This window comes from Megalops cyprinoides, chromosome 5, assembly GCF_013368585.1.
Source record: "Megalops cyprinoides isolate fMegCyp1 chromosome 5, fMegCyp1.pri, whole genome shotgun sequence".
NCBI lineage: Eukaryota > Metazoa > Chordata > Actinopteri > Elopiformes > Megalopidae > Megalops > Megalops cyprinoides.
This window is the reverse complement of record NC_050587.1, coordinates 33,026,460-33,049,169: the sequence shown is the minus strand read 5'-3', so window position 1 is coordinate 33,049,169 and position 22,710 is coordinate 33,026,460. Positions and strand designations below refer to the sequence as shown.

The 22,710-nt window shown below is 41.2% G+C and overlaps 1 protein-coding gene across 1 annotated transcript in view; it reads right to left on the bottom strand.

Annotated features, from left to right (window-relative positions):
* tln1 (talin 1) overlaps positions 1-22,710 on the bottom strand; it is a 97,413-nt gene that overhangs the window by 57,961 nt on the left and 16,742 nt on the right. The window contains exon 2 of the mRNA XM_036528135.1: positions 9,589-9,666. The gene's annotated coding sequence lies outside the window, so the exon portion shown is untranslated. The remainder of the gene's footprint in view (positions 1-9,588; positions 9,667-22,710) is intronic.

Sequence of the window (22,710 nt, the reverse complement as noted above, 5' to 3'; positions counted from 1 at the left end):
TGCAAAACCACACCTTTGATACTGAATGATTTATCTGCGCTTTATTGGAGGTAGAACTGCTGACCTGTGGAAGAGTAAGACAGCACTTTGCAAGCACTTGTTCTATGGCCTTGATGGTGGCAAACATCACATACCACACATGAAAACACTGAAATGCATACACAACCCTGAAATATTTTAATAAATACCTCTACACAAGAACACAAAAGCACACACTACCTTCCTAGGTTCCTACACTGTTGATTGGAAATGTTATTAAAAAAAAAAGGGATGTGCTGCATTCCATGTGGCCCAAGGTTGATTTTATGTTGTAACTTCTTGCATAACTACACCACTGAGCAGAACTCTCCCCGCAAGACCATGCTGGGAATATAACTGCATTCCAGCTGGTTTTATCGAATGGTATTTATGGTGCACAGAACGAGGTTAACCAAAGAGCTTACAGCCCTTCAGCTGTTGAATCTCTAGAATATTAAGTAACCATAATGTCACTTGTAAATCAATATTAATGGCCTTTTTCAGGGATAAGTGGCATTATAAAAAATGTATTAGCATTATTATTCAGGGCATCGTGTACTGCATGTATCAACAAAAGCATTTAAAACAACATTACATTAACACTTTATTATCCAGCCTAGAAACACATTTACTTGGTGTGTGTTTCAAATCCTGCACATCTATGAGTGTCATGTCATATACATACAGTATATACACGTGTGTGTGTATGTGTGTGTGTGTGTGTGTGTGTGTGTGTGTGTGTGTGAAGTCCAATACAAGATGGAAGAGCATTATGAGCATTAAAATTACACTTTTGGTAGACTGTTTCTGAAACAGACACCCATTCTGTGTGAGATCCATGAAATGGTGGTGGTGGGTGGGGTCGGGCTAGGCTGGAGAGAGTACTTGTAGTCTGAGTCTCCGGCCTCAGAATGGCAGCATCCTGTCTGTTCTATCTGATCTACACACTTACGGATTTCAAAAACAAGACTGTAAGCTCTGTCCGGCAGGATGTCTGTTCTGACCCAAAGCCTCTGTGATCTCAGAAGGCAACCTCTCTCTGGGGGCAGCTGGCAACATTCCACATGCAGAGCCCACACCTCTATATTTAGGGTGGGGGCTTTTTGTGGCAAATTTATGACATCGCCCCTCTTGGCTGAGAAGCAGGAGACCCTCCTATGGGTACGCTCGCATGCTTGGCAAAACGGGCCTCCTGCCATGCAGGGAAATGACGACAGCAACAAAAAAAAAAAAAAAAAAAAAAAAAAAAGCTGCGGCAAAAGACATCACCTTTCCAAGAAGACAAACTCTGTATCTGAATCATCATTCCTCAGGATGTAGACGCAGTGGATCACGTTCAGCTGATGTTTTGTTTTTTCAATTCATGGTTTTTGGACCAATTACATTGCCATCAAAAAAAAAGTTGTCTTAGCCACCTTTCAAACTCCATAGAAGTACACACTGCCTTCCAAGTATTACCTTAGAAGGCTGTGAAAACAATGACAAGAAATTGCTCAACACCTGCTGCAAATGCAGCATATTCCTTGAATAATATGAAGGTGAAAACATGTTGGTACGAGTATCATTGCTGATGCAATAACTAATTACTCAGGTGAAGACTTTATAGACTTGATAACGAGGCGTGATGAGACGGGGTTTGATGTAATCAACAATAAGAGAAGAGACAAGCATTTTAATGGAGTTCTGTTTTGGAACACAGAAGCACTCAGAAAAATATGTACAGTTAACTGTGCCTCAGTTCAAGTTTTTGTGAGAACTGAACAGTTCTTGCAGATTTTACTGTCAAACAGAAGTCACATTGCCTTATCTCACAGTAAATGATAGATATCTCCCTCCTTCCTCTGGAGATAGCCTCTTGTATCCTGTGATAGCAGGCCATGAAAGTGTCTGTTCAGAGCCTGAACAGTAACACTTTGTTGTGCTTAGATACTCTGCTTCCTACCGTACTTAAGATATAGCAATTCAATGAAATGCATTGCCAAACGCTGTCCGAAAAAACAGTGCTGACATCCAAGACCAGACAGGTTTGAGCTAACTAGCTTGCACCAGTTGAGTACGGCCTTGCCAAGATTGCACAGCATTATGTAAACCCCCCCCCCTCCAAACATTTACATTTTTGCCTAAAATGTACAAACAACAGTGCTATTGTACAAAGTTTATAGTCTGTGACTAATTGGTGGATCAATGTTTTGCTTTAGCTAAAGCCACTGACATTTACATAAATGGTTCTGGTGCTATCAAACAGTAATGACTACTTCACACAAAGCCTATACTGCATGACATAAGCACATTTAATTTATAAGGCTTTGCACTGTTCTGTTAACCTAGCATAATGTTACATGAATGCCACGAAATGAAACAACTTGGTTAATAAATCCAGATTTCAATGGCTACCTTCATGCTACCTAGACCGATGGACATACAATATTTTCATGTTAAAACACCACAGCGGAAGAGAGTCATCTGGAGTCATGTTCTCTTAAACATCTTAGCTGTCCTGTAGCATACACACCCAGAGCTCACTCATGCTTAGCTCCTGATCCAGGCTGGCAGAATTCCTTAGGGATGAGTCTAATACCAACTGTATGTAACACTTCTCACAGTTTATATGCATTTCAAAATGCCCTTTACTCAGGCAGAATTTTGAAATCCAGGTCCTGTAGCAACTTGCCCCCATAATGAAGAATCTGTTCTTTTGAATCCTGAGGCCTATGCTGTACCAATCCCTCATCTCAGTAGGGTAGGCTAATAAAAAATGCATCCATCAAATTGCAAAGGGGAAGTGGTGTGGCAGTGTAGCATAGCAGTGACGAGCAGGGCTTGTAACCAGAAGGTTGTTGGTTCGATTCCCAGCTGGGATATTGCCGCTGTACCCTTGGACAAGAAACTTAACCCAGAATTGCCTCACTAAATATCCAGCTGTATAAAAAGATAACATGTAAAAATTGTAATCTATGTAAGTCACTCTGTATAAGTTATCTGCTAAATGATAATGTAATGTAAGTGAATTAAGCAAAAAGGTGCCTGCTTTTCAATAAGAATGACAGCAAACAGCTACACACCTCGATTTCACTGAATCAGTCAGCAAGTCAGGCGAAAGTAGCAGATTGTGTGTGTGTGTGTCACTGTGTGTGTAGCTGGGATGTATCCAGGGTCAAGCTATTGGGCATTACATTTCAAGCTACCTTCTGATGTACTCTTAGGAGGACAGAGTTGAGCTCAAACTTGCAGAAAGATTTTCACACATTCTTCACATTGTAAAAAATAATTACTAATGATCTGACAGTTCCTACTAGCTATGGTAGTTCTCTCATATGAATTTTTAATGATATTGTTTTATTGTTTGACGCCTTCTCTTAAAATTGTTTTTGAACTACCATTTCCACTACATTGGCAAAACTTCAATTAAACAACAACTAAAGAGCTTGGATTTGGGGGCCTATTGATATTATTCAGTTATCAAAATAACTCTAGCTTAAAATAATAATTTTTTAAGCACACAACATTGATCCTACAAGAAAACTATTCCAAGAACAACTGTAAGCCTTCAGTGGCATAACACTTAATAAAAAGCAGAAAAATCTATACTTCAGGTTCACCTTTCAGTCACCAGAGAGGTTGCAGAAGTAGCGGGCTATGAGAACCCCAATTAAATAGAGTTAATTAAGATTTTCTATAGCCTGAAGAGAAATAAGCGTAAGACTCTACACAGGGACAGAGCTACGCGAACGCGCTCGAGCTAATGCATTGCTTCGACCCCGGAGCAGTGATTTACATCAAAGTGATTAACTTCCTGCGCCCCCCCCCAAAAAAGGCAGGAGAAATAACAGTGTTAAGTGTGTAAGCGCCACGGTTGATAATGAACGCTGCTCTCGCCCTTGCATCACTTATCCGGCGTGACATTTTAATGTGCGTCCTTCCCTCAGCGCGCTCCCTCGGTCTCAGCTGGAGAAATTCCACTGCGCATTCTTCCGCTCACACCTACCACATCACTCAAGACTCACAACCACGTCCTTTCTGGGCTGGTATAAAAACCAGAAAGGACGTGCACTTACATCGACATATTAAAAAAAAATACATGGGTTGCAGCGAAGTGAATGAAATACATGCTCTCCGTACTTGCACACTTAGTATACATTCTGGCTAATACATCTCTAACAGAACGTATCTATAATAGCATGTGATATCAAGTGATCGTGATCAATATTTTGGTAAAATACATATTTATGAATTTAAACATAAAATAAAACACAAATTAATGTGTTAACAAGCCATTCCAACTTACTTTGAAGACAGCTGCTGAAAATAGATCAATGGCATATCCTAAAAGGGACAGGAGTGAAAAGTCCCATTAGCGGAATACAAAAATGAAGTTTGCGTAATTCATTCCTTCCTTTCACAGCAAGGGCTGATTTTCACTGGGATCACTAAAAAAGATGAAGTTGCACTCCCCCAGTGTCTTAAAACAAATTTCTCTCCATTACAAGAACATTTAGCTTGTTCTCAATGGTCACTTCCTTTGGTGATTTAGGACAGATGTCATATTACGAGATAACCCACAAAAACACTAAAAAGTCAATCTGATTTCGGTATGGACACACAATGCAAAAATCACATCAACCAAAAATGAATGGTATCAGGTTTATGTTGGTTTGGGAGCTGTGAGAAGTGTTCGGGAAGTCAGATAATTACCAGAAAATGGAAGTGAAAACTCAGGAGCACAATACAGTTCAGAGCAATATTCATTTTTTCCATTTAAATCAATGCAGACTTAATATACTATTCTGCATGGACAAATATTTAGACTGCATTAATGCACATCTACGTAGCTACAAAAATCCTGCACTTGACATAGTGCACAATTTTAACACTTCAACATTTTTCCGAAATCCAGTAAACTGTCTCTCAATAGTTATTTACATTTTGATTAAATTCCCAAAATGTAAATCATGCTAGCAATGTGCAGTTGCACATCTGAGTTTGACAACATCTGTGACCATATATTTAATCTAGCCCCAGTTGTGATACCTAGTAGCCAATATGAATGTGTACCAGGTTTGGCTGCTATTCAGTTGATATACAAGCTCATACAGAGGGCAGCAGAGTCATGTAGTGGTTAGGAGAAGGGCTAGTAACCGAAAGGTTGCTGGTTCGATTCCCTGCTGGACCACTGCTGTTGTACCCTTGAGAAAGGTACTTAACCCACAATTGCCTCAGTAAATATCCAGCCTCACAAATGGATAAAACTGTAAACTATGCAAGTTGTTCTGTATAAGAGCGTCTGCTATATGTTGTGTTGTGTACTCAATTAAATGTCTGTTCAAATCTTTTATTAACAGTCATGTCCGAAGCTCTTCTTGTTTGCTTTGGTTGTGATAATAAACACAGACACGACAGCGGAAGTCCGCCTTCCACAGTCAGATCGGTCGGACATATCGTTGGACTCACTCTCCGTACTTCCTTCCTCACCAGAGAGAAACCTCTGTCTCTATAAGCCGTTCTCACTCTTTCGTTTTCACTCATTCCATGCTCTGTCTGCAAAAAAACGTAACTGAAAATATGCCTTTGGAGAGTTTTATGAAGCCCTAAAAGGCACCGCTTATTCATCTCTGGAAAACAAAACCAACCGTGGGAAAAAGTTTGGCCAGAACCACCAAGCATTTAAAAAGCAGTTTCTTAGGTCTTGAGCATGCTTGAAAAATGCAACCTACCAAGCACATTTCCTGGGATTCCATGTTCAATTAAATTGGGCAATTGAACTTTTAAGAATAATTTCAATCTCATAATATAGAAAGAAAGAAGCGCACCGTAGGGTTAGCTCCAGATAATTATAAAGAAAAACATCCTCAGTCGACCTTCAGAAAGCTGCCATCACAGTTATCTTCGAATGAAGTATAAATGTGTAAAAATGTATGCCACATGCTACGTTACTCTAGCACATATGCTGTATATTATTCCCCACAGCTGAATTAATTTTGAAGTGGTTTGTCGATTTCCTTGTTGATTCATGGCGCACCACAACAAAAATCTACTAATGCAACTCCCTTCTCACACATTCCAAAACACCCTTTTTGCACATCCTCCTCGAGGTTAACAGTCTCTGCATTCACAGTTGCTCTTTAAAGCCACAGTGCTGCGAGAAACCTCTTCCAGGAGAAACAGAAAGCGTGTTCCTTTGTGCCTCCTTAAAAAAAAAAAATAAATAAAACACTAAACAGAAACGATTATTAATGTCTCCCTTTGCTGTCTTTGTAGAGAGGTCATGATATGTTCCGAGGATGCTTCGGCCCTTCTCTCCAGCTCCCTCGAGACAATAAGCGGTCGAAGCGAGGGCGTGCTCGCAGGGCCACGGCCGCGGTATAAATAGACTTAACTCTGGCCTTGTGTGGGCCCGGAAAAGGGTTCCAAATCTCGGGTCGGTGACCTCAGCTCCACTCAAAGAATGCGGCTGTCCTTCTCATGAAGGCTCCCACTGAAAGTGAACGTACAAAACAGCCATTCAGTTTGAAGGGGAGAAGAAAAAAAAAAAAAAAACGCACAATGCAATTGAAATGGAAATGCACAACGGAGTAGAGAGACTCAACGACTTCCGTTCAGTCGATCGAGAGCGGCTTGTCACACCTTTCACGCGCATGTGCTACCCGGGTTGGCTTCCCACAAGTGCGAGAGAATAGTTTCACAGATGCGTGGCCTGCTGTTCGCTATGCGCTAGTGCTATTTTTACTCGTATCAGCGACAGGGTGAAAATACGTGCTGCGTTCCCACGCTATGTTCTTAGTGCTTTCCATGAGCTTGCTATTCTGTCCGAGTTAGCAATTGTCATGTCCTGGCCATGGGCATTCGGGACCTTTAATCACTCCAACTTTGACAGCGGTTTGAAAGCCCCACTATGCCATCATGCTATAAGCCACTGGACTCAAAATAGCTCAAAACAGAACCAAGACTGGAAAGCAGAGCTGAAGCAGATGAACCTTCATGAACACAGAGAGGTGAGGCTGTCAAATCTACTTGAGGAAGGGTTTGGTTTACCCAGTCTGTTGGATCTGTCTGTTACATTTGCCCCAAAAAAGTATAGCATCAGCAATGCTCGTGGAAACAATGTGATGATCTAAAAGGAAATAAAAGGACACCTGAGACACAGAAGGGCAGGTGCATGCCAATCCACTTCAAATTTACCCTTTACTCATGGCTTTCACCACAAAACCCAGGGATATTAACTCCAAACAAATGCCACTGTAAAGTCATGCAGTCATTGATACTTGAGTAAAAGCTTTATGCAAGATAATCAATAAATAACAGGCTAATGTCATGGTATTACAGGTGTTTCTGTTCATCCTTTTGTGAGTTTTACTCTCTGCTGATTTTAACTGAAAAAATGTCTGTTTCAAAGAGATTTAAAATAATTTTCTCAATATCCTTTCAAAACAATAAGACAAGTACTGCATAAACATTACACAATGCCTGCTTTTGATTTCAAGGGCATCTGTATCACATGACAAAGTATTACATGGTAAAATAAATCTTTTTGCTCTGCTGCTGTTATTTTAATGTTGTGAGTGCCTAGACTGTTTTTGTTAAAAAAAAAAAAAAAAAAAAAAAACTGAGCTAGCTATCTTAAGGTTTTAAGTATCAAACATGGACTGATGAAGAAAGGCACAGGTGTTAACCAAGCAAACCTACATTGCAGAAACGCATGGGGAACTTGCCTTGTCTTGAACGACAGTGACTTATTATGTCTCACTGGTTCCTGAGAAACACTCACACAGCACCAGCTCCCTGAGAGCAGTGTTGAAATGACTGTTTTAGTGAAAACGGAAGGGAGGATTGTGTCAATATTTTTCAGGGTTAGCTGCAATAATGGGAGGAACGTTCCATCTCGATTGTTCAGTGCTCACACAGCCAAGAGCTTCAGCTTAACTATGCAGCGGGCCTTGAGCGAACTGCATGCTCCATCTGTAAGCTTTCCCCGCTATTCACCCTCTGAAAAGAAGGTTTGAAACTTGCACCTGAAACGAACACAATTAACATATTGTGTTCATACGTGGGGTAAATTCCATTTCTCTCCAGATCTGGTTTATTTTGGTCCAATTCTTCGTACACGTTTGATTTTTAACTTCAACGTCTCGGATAATGGCAGTTAAAACGTGGTAACTAATCAGGGATCACCAATCAGGTGAAGAAGCAAGCTGTTTTGGTACATTTTTCACCCCTGTCAACACTGCACCTTCCTAGTAGGTGCACTCCTCCTCAGTTGACACTTTCCCCCAGACTAAACAAAGGCTTAAAACCAAATCACCTCGGAAGTGTAATCCTGTTTTTGTATTTTGGAGGGGATTACTCAAAAGCCAGGGTAAACAGGTCCAGAACGTGTCATGCACCATGACCCCGCGGTGACCTCCTTCACATGGCAAATTTCATCTTTTCTGTGGGCGACAGTGGGCGGAGGAAGAGGTGCTGTGAGTTTTGGGGAACTCACTGGGGTGGGTCCAGTCATAAGAACAATGTAATGTAATGTTTCTTGCTTTTCTGTTGCAAAATGGATAATAAGACACTTAAGAATGAGAGACAACATAGAGAACTAGCACCACGGGGGAACAGTGATCAGAGGGCAACAGTAAGTGAAGGTTAGTGGGCATATTTCCACTGGCGCCTTGAGACAGCTGTTTGCTTCCGCTTTTTAAAGGTCACTTGACACTGCCAATTAGGCCTTTAAACATGAAAACTAAACTCAGTGTTAACTCCCAGGGGGGGGAGACAAGTTCCCACTGGGATGGATGTGCCTTGTGCCTTCTAGAGTGATAAGATGACCAATTCTGAACACCTCTGTGAACTGACAGGGCATGCTACATGCTCTGTCTGAGCCCTGATCATTCGCCCACAAAATGCCCATCTTAAACCTTTAATAATCTCATTTTTAATAGAAAGCAAACTCTGCAGCTGTACATTAAGTATCATCAGCTGTCAGATGCCCCGATTGTGGGGTTTCTCACAGTTCAGTTCATTTCAGTATGCCTAGTGTTGCAGCTGTTTATTTTAAATAGGTTATTGATCAGAACTCTACCAAGCGCCGTAAGTCACGCGCCTTTCCAAACAGCAAGGTCACTCTGCAACCACTGTCCCCTCGTTTATGCTAATACTACTCTGCCTGCAGCAACTGCATAGCCAATATCCGGATTCATCCTAATGCACCAGCAGTTTGTGCTCGTGAAGCTCTGTAGCACATTACTACGGCGTTAGAGCTTTAGTAACCACTATGTATATCCCCCACATGCACCAGATACATGTCTCTTTGCTTTCTGTAGTGACCATGAATACCTCTTGGAAATGATTAAAAAGGTCACACTATGCTTTTAATAAAACAGATACAGAAGGCCAAAGGAAGTAAATGCTTATCTGCGTTACACCTCGCAGACAACGGAGCACGTGTTGATTACAGTGTTGCTGTGTCTTTCAGGGAGGCCTGGAGTGCATTTTTCCACAGACTGTTTGAAGACGTGCGCTTCATCATATTTAGCTGAAACAGTGGAACTCATGTCAATCTTGGCTTGACCACTAATGACGGTTAAGTACCTGATGGAAACTTGTGGCAATGGGAGATGTCCTCCCAGTATGATATCGCTCTCGGGGGGGTCTCTCCTCTCCGGACTCCTGGAAGATGACAGAGGTGACAGCATTACAATACAGCAAAAGGTTTGGCGATCAACCTGTGATCAAATGCAATGAAAAATTAACTCGAAATGTGGTTATAGTTTGCAACACAAAGCGCTCTCCTCTCACTCCATCAGGAGACCCATTCCACAAACATCCCCAAACACACTTGCGCTGTAACAATACCCTTGCATTTCTGTGGGAACTGACCTTTCACTGTTAATTTAGCTAAGATTTATTTATATATTTTTTTTTATTTGGCAGAAAAATATATTTGTTTTGGCATTCGACATATGAGCATGACTATCGGCCTCAGAGTGGTACTGGAAACAATGACAGGATGTCATTAAAATCACACATTTAATAATGCCACTACCGAAAACTGCAACCACCCGTGCCATTCTTTGACCACTACAGTGTCATTCATAAAAAAAATACAGTAAGATTGGTATTATTGTTTAACACTGAAAAACATTTAAAGCATTTAGTTAACTTGGTGTTTGAGTCAAGATGATTTATGATTTTGAAAAAGGATGGTAGGATATTGAGTAAGCAGGCCAGTGATCATTTCCATGAGTTTCCAAGCAATTGCAATTACATGGTTTGTGTCACCCACCAGATGGGAGCAGACTGTTTTACTGTGACACAGTGTAACCATTTGTTCCAAAATTCAGTTAATGTTTATCAGTTATCACGTGCATTGCATCATAAGTGGATAACACACTTTGTCGCTGCACACTGGAGATAAAATGATATCATTCTCACAAATTACACATTCATTCACAAACCAGTTCTAATGGCAAAAGACAATTAAACCCAAAGTCATTTAATAATTGATTGATTTAATAATCAACCTGCAAGACGTCTGCAAGGAGTGATACGTTAAGATCCCTTCTACAGCACACACTAGTATGTTCTTTCAGTGGAATTCATCCACTAGTAAAACATAAAACTAATAAATCTGCCCTGTAACGACACTCATCTCTGCTGTTCTATATTTAACACCTTCCCATTATACAAAACTGCATCCGTGAGTGAGCCAAAATACTTCCCTCTTGACCCCCTGGCCTGGCTGAGACTTCACTCTTGTTCTTTTTAACAGATTGTGGACCATATTCTAGGGCTGGGAAATTAATCGAATTTTATTTTCAATTACGATTTTGGCTTTCAATGATTATGAAAACAGCATAATCGAGATAAAACGATTATTGTGCTGCATTTCTTATTGAAATTGTATGTGTGCGTATATATATATATAGAAGAGAAAATAAAGTCCAGAACAAACAAATACTTTGAGATGACCAAATCTCTGCTCAGTCAAGACAGAGCTGTAACAATTGATAAAGCTACAAAGCATGTAGCTTATCAAAAAATTTTATATACTAAAAGACACATGGACTTTACAAAGTTGCAAGAGACATATGCCAACAGGGATCTGATTCCAATTAACTGCAGTAAAAATGCTCTAACTAAGGGGTTATAGTTACATTAATGACATGAACAATTTAATTTAATCCATTACATCATCTTGTTATTGAAACAGTCTACAAGAGCAGGATAAAATGACGGCTCTCTGCGTTCAACCTGCTCAATGGTAAAAAAAAAAAAAATACTTTTCTACCATGTCTGACCTACAGTAAGAGCAGAATGTTGCAAATTGACTACAGATACAGACAAATCTTCTTAATAATCCTGTTGCCGTTCATACACAACTGGGGAATCAAAAATTGTGGTGACATCTACAAGAGAGGTTTAATACAGGAACTAATCACAGTGTTAAAAAGAGAGGCGCTTTAAAGTGGGTTACGATTTTAAGTCAGTGAGAATCACAGGAATGCAAAATGCATCCTTTTCCACAGGTCAGAAATAAAGCAGGGGAACAAAAAACCAGTGAAACAAACTCTTCTCTGAAATATAGTGGTGTTGAATTGTTCACAGTGTTCCCACAGACCATATCGGTTATGGCCTGTTTATGTCCTGATAAGCAATCTAACCCTCACAGTGCTTGGTTGGTGAAGAGGCTAATGAACTACTTAAATGGGCTCCGTTTCAATTTAAAAAATCTTACTAAAGCAGTGTCGTTTTAAACCCCTTACAGTAAAGCAATATCAGGTACTGGAAATGTGCAAATCTGAATGACAAACAGAATACCAACTCTCAGTGTGTATCAGTGTTTCAAAACCAAGTAAAGCAATGATTTCATTAATCCAGAGTAATAACCTCACTGCTGCTGCACTTCAGCATATCCTTGCAAGCATGTAAAATGCAACCTTTGTTAATTGAACTGCATACCAGCAGCTTTGCTATGTACAGTATATCGGGTCTAAAGGCAAACAAGGGAGACTTCAGACATATCAGATTAGTTACCACAATGGTTGTTCCAGTGTAATGCAAGGGTTCTCTTTACATTACGTTACTGTCATTTAGCAAACGCTCTTATTCAGAGCGACTTACATATGTTACAATTTTTAGATGTTACCTATTTATACAGCTGGATGTTTGCTAACTGTGGGTTACACACATTGTACAAGGGTACAGCAACAGCAACAGTGTCCCGGCAGGGAAACCAGCAACCTTTTGGTTACAGGCCCTGCACCTTACCACTATGATACACTGCTGCCACTCTTTTTTGTGTTGGAACAATTCTTTAAAAATGTTGATCAGATAGAGCAAAAATGGTAAAGAGGTGTTGTTCAAAGTATGTTTTTTTTCCTGACCACTGAACAGGACCTGGATGGATATACAGCTGGGGAACAGACTCTGTGTATAATTCACATTTCAGCCACCATCATGCTGACTGTGGTATATTTCCATGTTGCAATCCGCCCTGCCGCAGTTTGCTGACATTACACTTTCCTGAGATATATCATAAACGTACACTTTTCACCAAAAATAATGCATGTAATATTGAAACCACCATGACCCAAGTGGGACGTTACATAACTTGATTTATAAATGTAAAATTTTTAGCAGATGGGCAGTTTACAATATCTTGCCATTAGAAATAGAGTCTACACACAGCCTAAAAAGCAGAAGTTAGCGCAACAGCTAAATTTGGAGAAAAAGGAACATCTTCAGTTCACCCTGTCTGCCATTTTAAAGTCTTGCCCACCTTGCAGGCCATTGTCTGAGCATACATTAGATGAGTTCTTGATAAGATCTTCTAAAAGTAGAAAAAAATGTGGTAAAGAAACATCATAATCTGATGCATACATTTTAATTTGAATTATACAATTGAAAGCCCCTGTGTGGTGCTCACCAGGTATGGTCTCTTGTACTAAACTAAAACCTTCCAAAAAGAGGGTAGAGAGGGATTGAATGCTGAGGGCAAGAAGACGCACAGACCACTCAAATTGAAGACAATTTCCAAGTCAAATGTCAAACCTGCATCTCTAGCTACAGATCTCCTACAAAATGTAGAGGCTAAGCACAATGAATGACGAAAAATAGTGGGAAAAAAAATTCCCAAAGATGACATAACTGCAATTTAAATTAAAATTGGCAGATGGACAAAACTGGAACATTTGAAGACCAACTGTATGGCAGTGTATGGGTTTTTAACAACTTAATAAAAGCACATAAGTTTTTACACAGTACGTAATGTCATCCATGTGCTTTAGTAACTGATTATCACATCATCTGAAGACATTTACTGTGAGCATCTTTAAAAAAAAAAAAAAAGTCAAATACAGATGAGCCTAAAATCCCGTTGTGAGTCAGTGCCATCACCTCCTTTTAAAGCCTTTGTATTTCACAGCGTGCGAGTTGGCTCTTGAGATCTGGCAGCTCTGGAAGGCTTTAGGAAAGCCTGGCATGAATCCTTGCCCTTTCTCCCTGTTCTAAGCCCACCATAAGAGATTCTGCAGTAGTCACTTCCTGGGGGGAGTGACAGCGTCTACGTAACAGGCTCCAGATGTAGAGCCACTCCCAGCAAATGACACAGACACACACTCTGACACACAGACACCAAGCTAAGACTGAAACTGCCTGGATAGCCTGCTCTCCAAGACCACCACTGAGCTGGGGCAGACCACCCTAATTTTGAAATGCCCCTCACGAAGCCCTTTTTAGTCAGTTTCTCAGCAAAACGGCAAGGCTAGTTGTTCCTGTGTCATTCAACACAACCCCCGAAACTGTGAATGGTAAATTTTATTTATTTTGGTTCAAGGCAATCGTTCCGCGCATTGCAGATGAAATAACATCTCAATTGCAACGCAGGCCTCTAATGTCTATGCTATTTTTGTTTTGGTCTAGGTGATTTAAGTGTCAGGATTCATTTCCCGAAGAGAGGCGAGTCACTTGGCTTGGAATGCCACCGAATAGTAGCAGCTACACTCATTCGGTGCTCTGCCTCAGTGTATCATGATGTCATTTCCTGTTTCAACAGCCCTCGAATTCCATAAAAGGGAATTTTTACCATCTGGAGAGACAGAGAGCGCAGAGAGCGCACGACTTTCCCCTGGCCAGGGTCTCTGCATCCTGTCCAATTAAGAATTTGTAGACAAGGAAAGGAGGGTTTGCTTTGCTACAAAAAACCTGAATACGAAATGAAAACAAACACACACACGCCAAAACCATTGTTTAAAGTCAGGCCAAGGAGGAACAGCCCACTCAATTTCACTGTTGATTGGAGAAAGTGCTCTTATTGTAATTTTCACACCGTGGAGCAAGCTTCATCTTACAATACAAACTACAGAACAACAAAACACTTCACGCTTCTCATACAGTGTAAACTAATTACCTTCACTAAAATACAAATACCTTTCCTCATACATCCAAATATTATTAACTACAAATACTGGCAAGGGTTAATATTTACACTCTTTGAGAAAATTTTGTCAGGAAAGGTACTTCACCCAAGAAGTTATTGTTTCTGTAACAGCTTGGCTGGGGAAAAAAAAAAGCACGGCGTACATTTCGTTTCACATCAAGCTGTGACTACAACACCTGTCCTGTCTCAAGTCATTCCATGCCAGTCACACCTCTGAAACGTTCTCTTACCCCTGGCTGCGAGCTGTACTTCCTGCAGTGCCTCCCAGTGTAGCGGTCTGCAGAGATCACTCAAGGTTTGCTCAGAGTGCACACACACACACACACACACACACACACACACACACACACACACACACACACACAGAGCGTTTCATGTTGGACCCGCCCCAACCCGGCAGAGAAGCGGAAGTCCCCAGCCAGAGCCGTAATTACAGCTGGGCTTCCTCCATCATGTAACTCGGAAACGTGCTCTCAGGCAGCAGAAACGGCAGCTTTCACAACCCGCCCCGCTCCAGACCTTGACTGCATTAAACAATTCTCTCTGCCGCCGTTTCAGGCACTTTTGTCCTTTGCACTTCTGATGAACTACATTATTTACTGGCTCACCAGAGACACATGCTTACCTGAGAATACTTTATACATTAATATTATTTTATTATCACTGGTCCTTCATTATGTTGGGTATTTACTGAGGTAGTTCAGGTGAAGCACCTTGAGGAAAGAGTGGCCTACTTGGGATTTCAACCAACCAACAACTACTTGGTTATGATACACATTCCTTATAAGCTTGTAATATTGTTGACTCCTTATGCTTTTCTGCTTGTGTTGTACTCTACCACACTTGTAAGTCGCTTTGGAAAAAAGCGTCTGCCAAATGAATAAATGTACATGTTATCCACAAGGCAACATGGTAATGCTACATCTTCCCTACTGATAATGAGTCACGTTGATGACATATTGTAGTCGTGAACAGCAGGCTGGTCACGTGGTGAGGAGGCAAGGAAGCACAGCTTGCTATTCATCCCTGTTAACGTCAAGTGCAGCCAGTAAGTTTCGGAACAGCTCCTCTAGTTGAGTAATAACTGCAACCACAGTCTGCAACACCGTCCAGAAGGAAACGCCACAACGTTGCAGAGATACGAGGCGTGGCGTGCTTCCCACCGAATTCCTCGTCGTTTCTTGTACCGAGTACAAATTGTACTCAATTACTCCCGGGACCGGACGGGGTACAGAAACTGACGTCACATTTCCCACCGTAAGGAGACCTAGAAGCAGGAAGCACTCGCAGGATGGCCAGGATATCCGCTGATACAAACCCTGCTTGAACCGTCAATATCCTCCCAGTGGAAAAGTCCATCTTGAGCCAAGTTTGAATCTGACATACTAATCAGACGCTGATCGAGCTTTACAGATTGTGAGGGAGGAGTAACAACACGTTCACTTTTATTAACAGGAACAGAACCTCAGTTCAGTGCCTTGCTACAGACTCAAAACCACACATGTGCATGGGTCTACCATGCACCTACTATGCCAGTGCAGCTGCCCTCTGAAAATACAGTACGCTGGGAACTTATGTTTTTGCTTGTTCTTCATCCAAATAATAAAATACTATTTCAGGACTGATTACTGGAATGAGATCCTTCACTCTCCCTGAGCTCAAGTAAAGTATTTGAATTCAGATCAATCCCTTACAATCACACCGTGGTGAAACCCTTCATCTAGGAAAACACAGATGATGTAATTTCTAAGTACACACGGCTCATAGTCAGAGGACGAGAGACATTTTTCTTCTTCACAGTGCAATGAAAAAAAAAATCAACATTTTCAGGGAATGACGTAAGAAATTCCTTCCCTTGGCGCCAATTCTTTATATTAGACATGATCTAACAATTTTTTTAACAAAATACCATGGTATTTTTGATGTACGACTCATACAAAATAAGACGGATATTTCAGTCAAAGGAAATTCAATATTAAAGTAAGAAAGTATGCAGAGTTATTTTGCCCTATAAAGGCTACTGCAGCAGCTTTGATGACAGTATTTGAAAAAATACACTTACCGCCTCCGTCCACTAACTGACTCATTTCAAAAATAACCCCACCAGTAACCCTGAGCAAACTTTTTTTTTTATCACCTCAAAACATCAACAGGTTAGGCTCGAGCACAAGGCTTTATTTGTGAGATCTCATGTCAGTGATAATATCCAAGTTCAGCGGAGCATTAAGGGACCGTCGCCTCTTGGTCACAGGAAGCGTGACGGGTGACAGTAACTGTATCTCTCCAGGCGCCAGGGTGCTTTACAGCACAGCAGCCAAATGAGGGCCTGCAGCACGGAAACTGCTAATTAGGTACAAAGACGCTGTGCAATCCACACACCAAGGGGCACAGCCATGGAGAGAACAATATAAATGAATGGAGACAGAAACAAAAATCGCGACATCCCCACGTGCTTAAAAACAAGAAAATCCACCTAACATCGCAAGTCTGTCCTCATAGGAAACCTCCAGATTATGGGATGCAAAGATGAGGTGGTGCGATAAATTAATCTTCTGGAATTCATGAAGCAAGTTTGGTCTTACAGGTCAGGTTGTTCCCACTCCTCTTTCAGTCCAGCAGTCACCTGACAGTCATTTATGTGGGGGCAACATTTAGCACTGACCACTACAGCTATCTTGGTACAACTTAATCTATTTTTTCTATACATGAATGGTCTGAAATTCAGTATCTACCTCTGGAAGGCCTCAGCCACTACTTGTTGAGTAACTTCAAATGGGAGTATCCATGAATGTGGATTTTTTTTTTTTCTGCGGAAATGTTTTTACAAATGTTCAAACACATTTGATCCGGAAGTTATACATTTTTTTGCACAACGGCAGAGGTTAGACAAGTCTGGCTTCCTGCAAATTCCATGTTTGCTGGTCTGACAGCTGCTAAATTCAGCAACACTTTAAATCACCGACCGGAAAGATCTGAACGGACAGAGATCGCATTCCACATACAGGGGTCATCCTCAGGTCTGTGGATAACGACGCTCCAAGCCCCCCCACCCCCTCCACCCCGCCATCTCTCTCTCTCTCTCTCACACACACACACACAACACACACACACACACACACACACCCCTTGCAACATGATGGTAAGGGAAACATCAAACCCTGGGCGACCCCACCCACCCAAGTCGAAGTGCCCTCCCTCTGTAAACCAAGCCACAGATCTGATGTCTGGGTCTCGGGACATTTCAAGCATTCTGGAGGCATGATAGGATCTCTGCTGAAATAGGCCCTGCGCAATTTTATTGACATGCAAACAAACTCCCTGGGACCTTTATATTTAGAGTTTCAAAACTTGGAGGGAACAGTCATTCTGCAATTAAATACTCCATTACCACTGCCTTGCCCTTTACTTCTGGGACTCACCAAACTGCAGTCCTCTGGGCATGGCCTGATTGTTGAAACCAAACCATGGGACAACAGGCAAGCTTATCCCATAACTTAAAATTCCTTCATTGGCGGTTCGGATCCTTTTATGCACCCATGCAGGACATCCTAGTATCTTTGGTCTTTCAGGATTTTACTCCAGAATTCAAGTTATAGTGAAGCAATCTGGAACATTTGGATTAAAACTGTAGCACTGATTTACCAAAAACCACAGTCCTGTAACTGAACAGCTGTAAAACAAATAGTTCCTTGCAGCTGTGAGCCATCCGATAAGTGGTCAATGTGCATTAATTATCACAGACATAGGAATGGCTGCAATATTCCAGCTCACTCAAAATGTTTTCTGTGAACAGAACGCAGACACCACCAGACCAGCTGGTGACTTCCTGCCCTAACAGGCTGCAGAGCTTGAGGAAAACACGGCAATTATGAGGGTTTGTCACAAATCTCAGAAAAAAAAAAAATTAAAAAACGAGCCTTCTGTTGGGTACAGCTGTCAACTCGTTCCTGACTGTGATTCTACACTTCCCGATCCAGACACCTACAACAAACCAGCCCAAAACATGTCTACAGTTACACGATGCCCAAGCAAAAATACATTATTTTGCTTTCAGTGAAGATTACAGTTTTTCCCCACATCCATCCAACAACTTGACATCCTTTTGATTTCAGTGTGGTTGAAATTGTTACGCTAAGCTCACCCACGACAACAAACTACTCACGCACATGTTTGTAAGAGAGCACAAGAGTTATGTTTTGCTGGTGTAAGAATTTGCCCGCTTTTCCAAAACATACTTGCATTTTGTTAGACTGCTTTGTGCTAAACTTTGTTGGGCACGGGGGTACTGCTCTCATCTTCGCTGCTTTGAAAATTCGGACGCAGTTTTAGCATGACCGTGTACAAATTAAAAACACAGCTACTGACATGTTGAGCTGTGAAAGGAGAACATGCATACTGCGTTCTGGGTTTTTTTTTTTTTCCACCAGATCTCAAAGTTCATATTTAACACTTCTGCTTTTTGTTCCTCTAAGCTCAAAAGAATACAGAAGTCGCAACAGGTTGAGTCATCAGAAGACATTGTTTTTTTTTCTTGACCAGAATCTAATTTTTATGAATTTCCTTAAACTGCAGTACATTTTAGGAGACGGAGAAGTCAAATAATCTCTACAGAACAGAGAATAAGTAAAATGGGTCTTCTCATGTGAATGCACAGGCTTTTACCAAGTGTCAGACAGCACTTGTTCTTTAGCGCTACAGAAAAAGACCAAACGGAAAACCTGTGTGTCCAGATTAAAATAGCTGTGGTCAACTGAGCTCTTCTGCTTTTCAGCTCTTAGAGCTACCAAGGACCCATTTAAGGGATACTTTTACCCTTCTGGGGAAATATCATGTCACTGAGATATCATGTCAATGGTATTTTGTCATGTTACGTTATATTTTTTGGCTGTGAATAATGGAAACTGCTGACCATGCAGCAATGACATTTTACAAATACAGGTGACAGCTATTGAGCTGTTTTTTTTGAAAGCAATGCTTGCTGATAGTAAAATTTAATATCAGGAATCAAAGTCTCACATGCAGATAGAGTGAAAAGGGGGAGCATAATCAGATGTAATCTCAAAACTACACAAAAATACACTTTCAGCAATCACTGACTTATCTTCAGAGTGCAAATGACAGGCAGGTACTACCAACAAAACCCTTCTTAGGCATTTACCCCTTCCAACGATTTCCTAGAGAAATACAAATATAAATACAATCGGCCTCATATCTGTGACAGCACTTTTTAGTTTAAAGGCAAAATCCCGCCACAATGTACTAACTAAATTATTAACTTATGGAACATATTATTCAAGAACTACTTTCTCCACAGTAAATCTTATATTGAAAACAAACTGTGAAATTCAGCCAAAAAGAAAAATACATGTATGACTTATGGCAACTCAATTTGCCTGACCGCATAATACTCTGAAAGTGAATAAATCCACTGGTTCTTCAGAGGAGCGCACTGCCCTGATGAGAGGCAGCATGTTGTGTTTTCCACTCTGGGGTCTACGCGAGGATGTTCCACACGCCGAGCGGGTAAAGGCTGAAGACTTCTCTCCCGCAAGCTGGAGCCGCTGGCTCTCTCTCTGCGTGGCGTAATTATAGGATAGGCTTTCCCATTAGACTTACCTCAGAGCCAGCCTGCGCTGCAATGGTCGCACGCATGAGGCTGCGTGTCACCAGCGAGCGCGAGGTCTCAGCTGCTGTTCTTGTAGTATGCAGACACACCTGTGTGTGCCTCGCTCAATGTGGAGCTGGTTCTCCACTGCTTTAGGAGCTGCATCGCTTATGGCTCACTTCGCGGACGTTCACCTGCGAGCGATCTACCTGGACAACACAGCAAATGTATTTTCCAGCTTAGGTGAGTTCCAACTCTCCAGTGGCAGTGTAAAACTGCATGGAGTATGGTGGGGTAAACAATCACATTTAAATTTGCCTCAAAGTCAAACCCTGTTTGTAAGCAAGTACCAAAAATAAAAACAAAGAGGTATTGTAGATTCCTGAGAGCTTGGCAATTAAGTCAGTGCATTTTCAGGGTCAAATAGGTATTCTTGCATATGATTACAATTCAGCTACACATGTTCTCCAATTTTTAAAATTTTCCTTTTAATACAACCCTGTATAGAACATCATATTGTACATGTGGCTTGTGTCACCATGACAACTTCTGCATTTGCGCAGGAAAGATGAACCTCAGACACACTTCAACACAACCAACAGCCATTTTTCGCACCGCATCTCACATAGTTCATCAGCGGGGCAACTGGAGGCCAGGCCCCACTCTACTGACGTCTTCCAAGCAACTCCGAGGTGCCTGATGACCCACAGGGCTGGCTGAGACCGTTAAGGAGAGGTGACCCTGGCCCACTCAACCATCCCCAGTGGGATGAAACCAGTTTGGTCTGCTGCTGTGGGTTCTTGGTCATTGTGTTCTCAAACTTTAAGGAAGCTTTCCAAAGCCTTCCAACATATTTCCAAGAAATTTTCTAGGCTTCATATGCTTTTATAGGAGAGAGAATTAAGCAGAGCAGAGGAGTCCTAGAGCACAACAAGTTATACATTGTAAGTATGCAACACTCTCAACTGCACAGTCAAAAAGAAACCCGGCAGTCTAGACGTACAGTTGTAATGACCTGCTGCAGCAGGCTGGCTGTTGTGCAAAGGCACTCTACTTTCCAGGCATCTCCTGTCTCTATCACTCATTCAGGGGTTGAACTTGGCACAGATCTGCTCTCTTTATCTCCTCTGGATATAGAGCAGCTGCTCTGGCTTTCTTTACTTAAATGGCCCAGACACAGAGGAGCACACAAGGTCTTGTGTCTCATCTTCATTCTTTCAAAACGCACAAAACAATAAGGGCTGCAATACGCACTACACTGAAATGTCATGGTGTCCATGTTGGCTTCGTTCTTCTGCAGTGCAAAATGTCGCCTCAGAAAAACTGTCACCTGTAGTCAGATTCCAAATTCCACATATACAATCCACACATAATGATCCGTTTTGAACATGATTTAATATTTTTAACTGATAAAGAAGTTCTCCATCTTTTAATCTAAATGAACATTACTACAGACTCCTTCTGAAATAGAGATTAATCAGAATCGAAAACTGTGCAACTGCAAAGCAACAGCCTAACCACAACTGGAATGAGTGGCACCAGCAATTAATAGGCCAAGCAGAATGCCTCACTGAGGCAACAGCCAACCGACAGATCAATTGGAATTACCCTGCCAGCACTTAGCTGTACATTCCTGTAGAGTCTGAAAAAGGAGAATTAAGTCAGAATGAAGTATATAATATATCAGTCTTAAGAGAATTTATGATTCAGCCATGGAAAGTGAGTCATTTATAAAAATTCTGCAGCTCAAAACATCTTGGGCGGTGACGATCGGGCCACTGAAAATATTTTTCTGGGTGCATCTTGACAACGCCTGCCACTCCCTAACTGGACACGAGCCTCCTGCCGATCCTCCGTAATTATGGCGGCCTATGCTGGCAGTCCCGCTGACATCTCTGCAAATGCCGCTGTGCCAGAACCTTTTACTTTTTGCGATTGAGATTTTAAGATGACCACAAAAGTGACAATTTACTGGGTCGCTGGATGGGTCACAGACCCTGTAAAACTGAGGTTCCCAAGCTTTGACGTAGCTAACATTCTTAAAAAACAAAACAAAAAAAAAAGCTGAACATCTGTCTGCAGTAAGTGCCTTATTTTAGCTTTTGTACATGTACATTTCCTGTATACGTCCTGTGACCACCATCAGTACAGCTGAATGAAAATGGTCAAACATGAAACCTACATGATATTGCACACGCATTATGGGGCCACATAAAATAATCAATGTCATACTTTTTGCCCTCAAAATGTCTTGATTAACATAATCTAAAGCAGGCCAACATGTCATGTTTACATTACTTTAGTTTGACAACAGAAATAGTGCTGCATACAGAAGTGCCTATAAAAATAAGTTAATGCTGTAGCCGTGCTAAAAACCTTCCTTAAAGTGACTGAAATGACAAAAAAATCTCAAGTCAATTCCAAATGAATACACAATACAGGAAAGCATTATAAGTGTCCTTGCATGATTTCATACCAGACTTAAGTAATTTATACCTTTTGCTTGACCACGAGGATAAATTCTTTAAAAATGCTGATTTGTGCTGTACTGTGTACATTTTTACACATAGAATCAAACATAAAGTGTGTATTGACATGTTCACCACATGTTCATCTGGCTGAGAAAAAGATGTTACACCAGCGGTATTACCAGCTGGAATCAATTTAA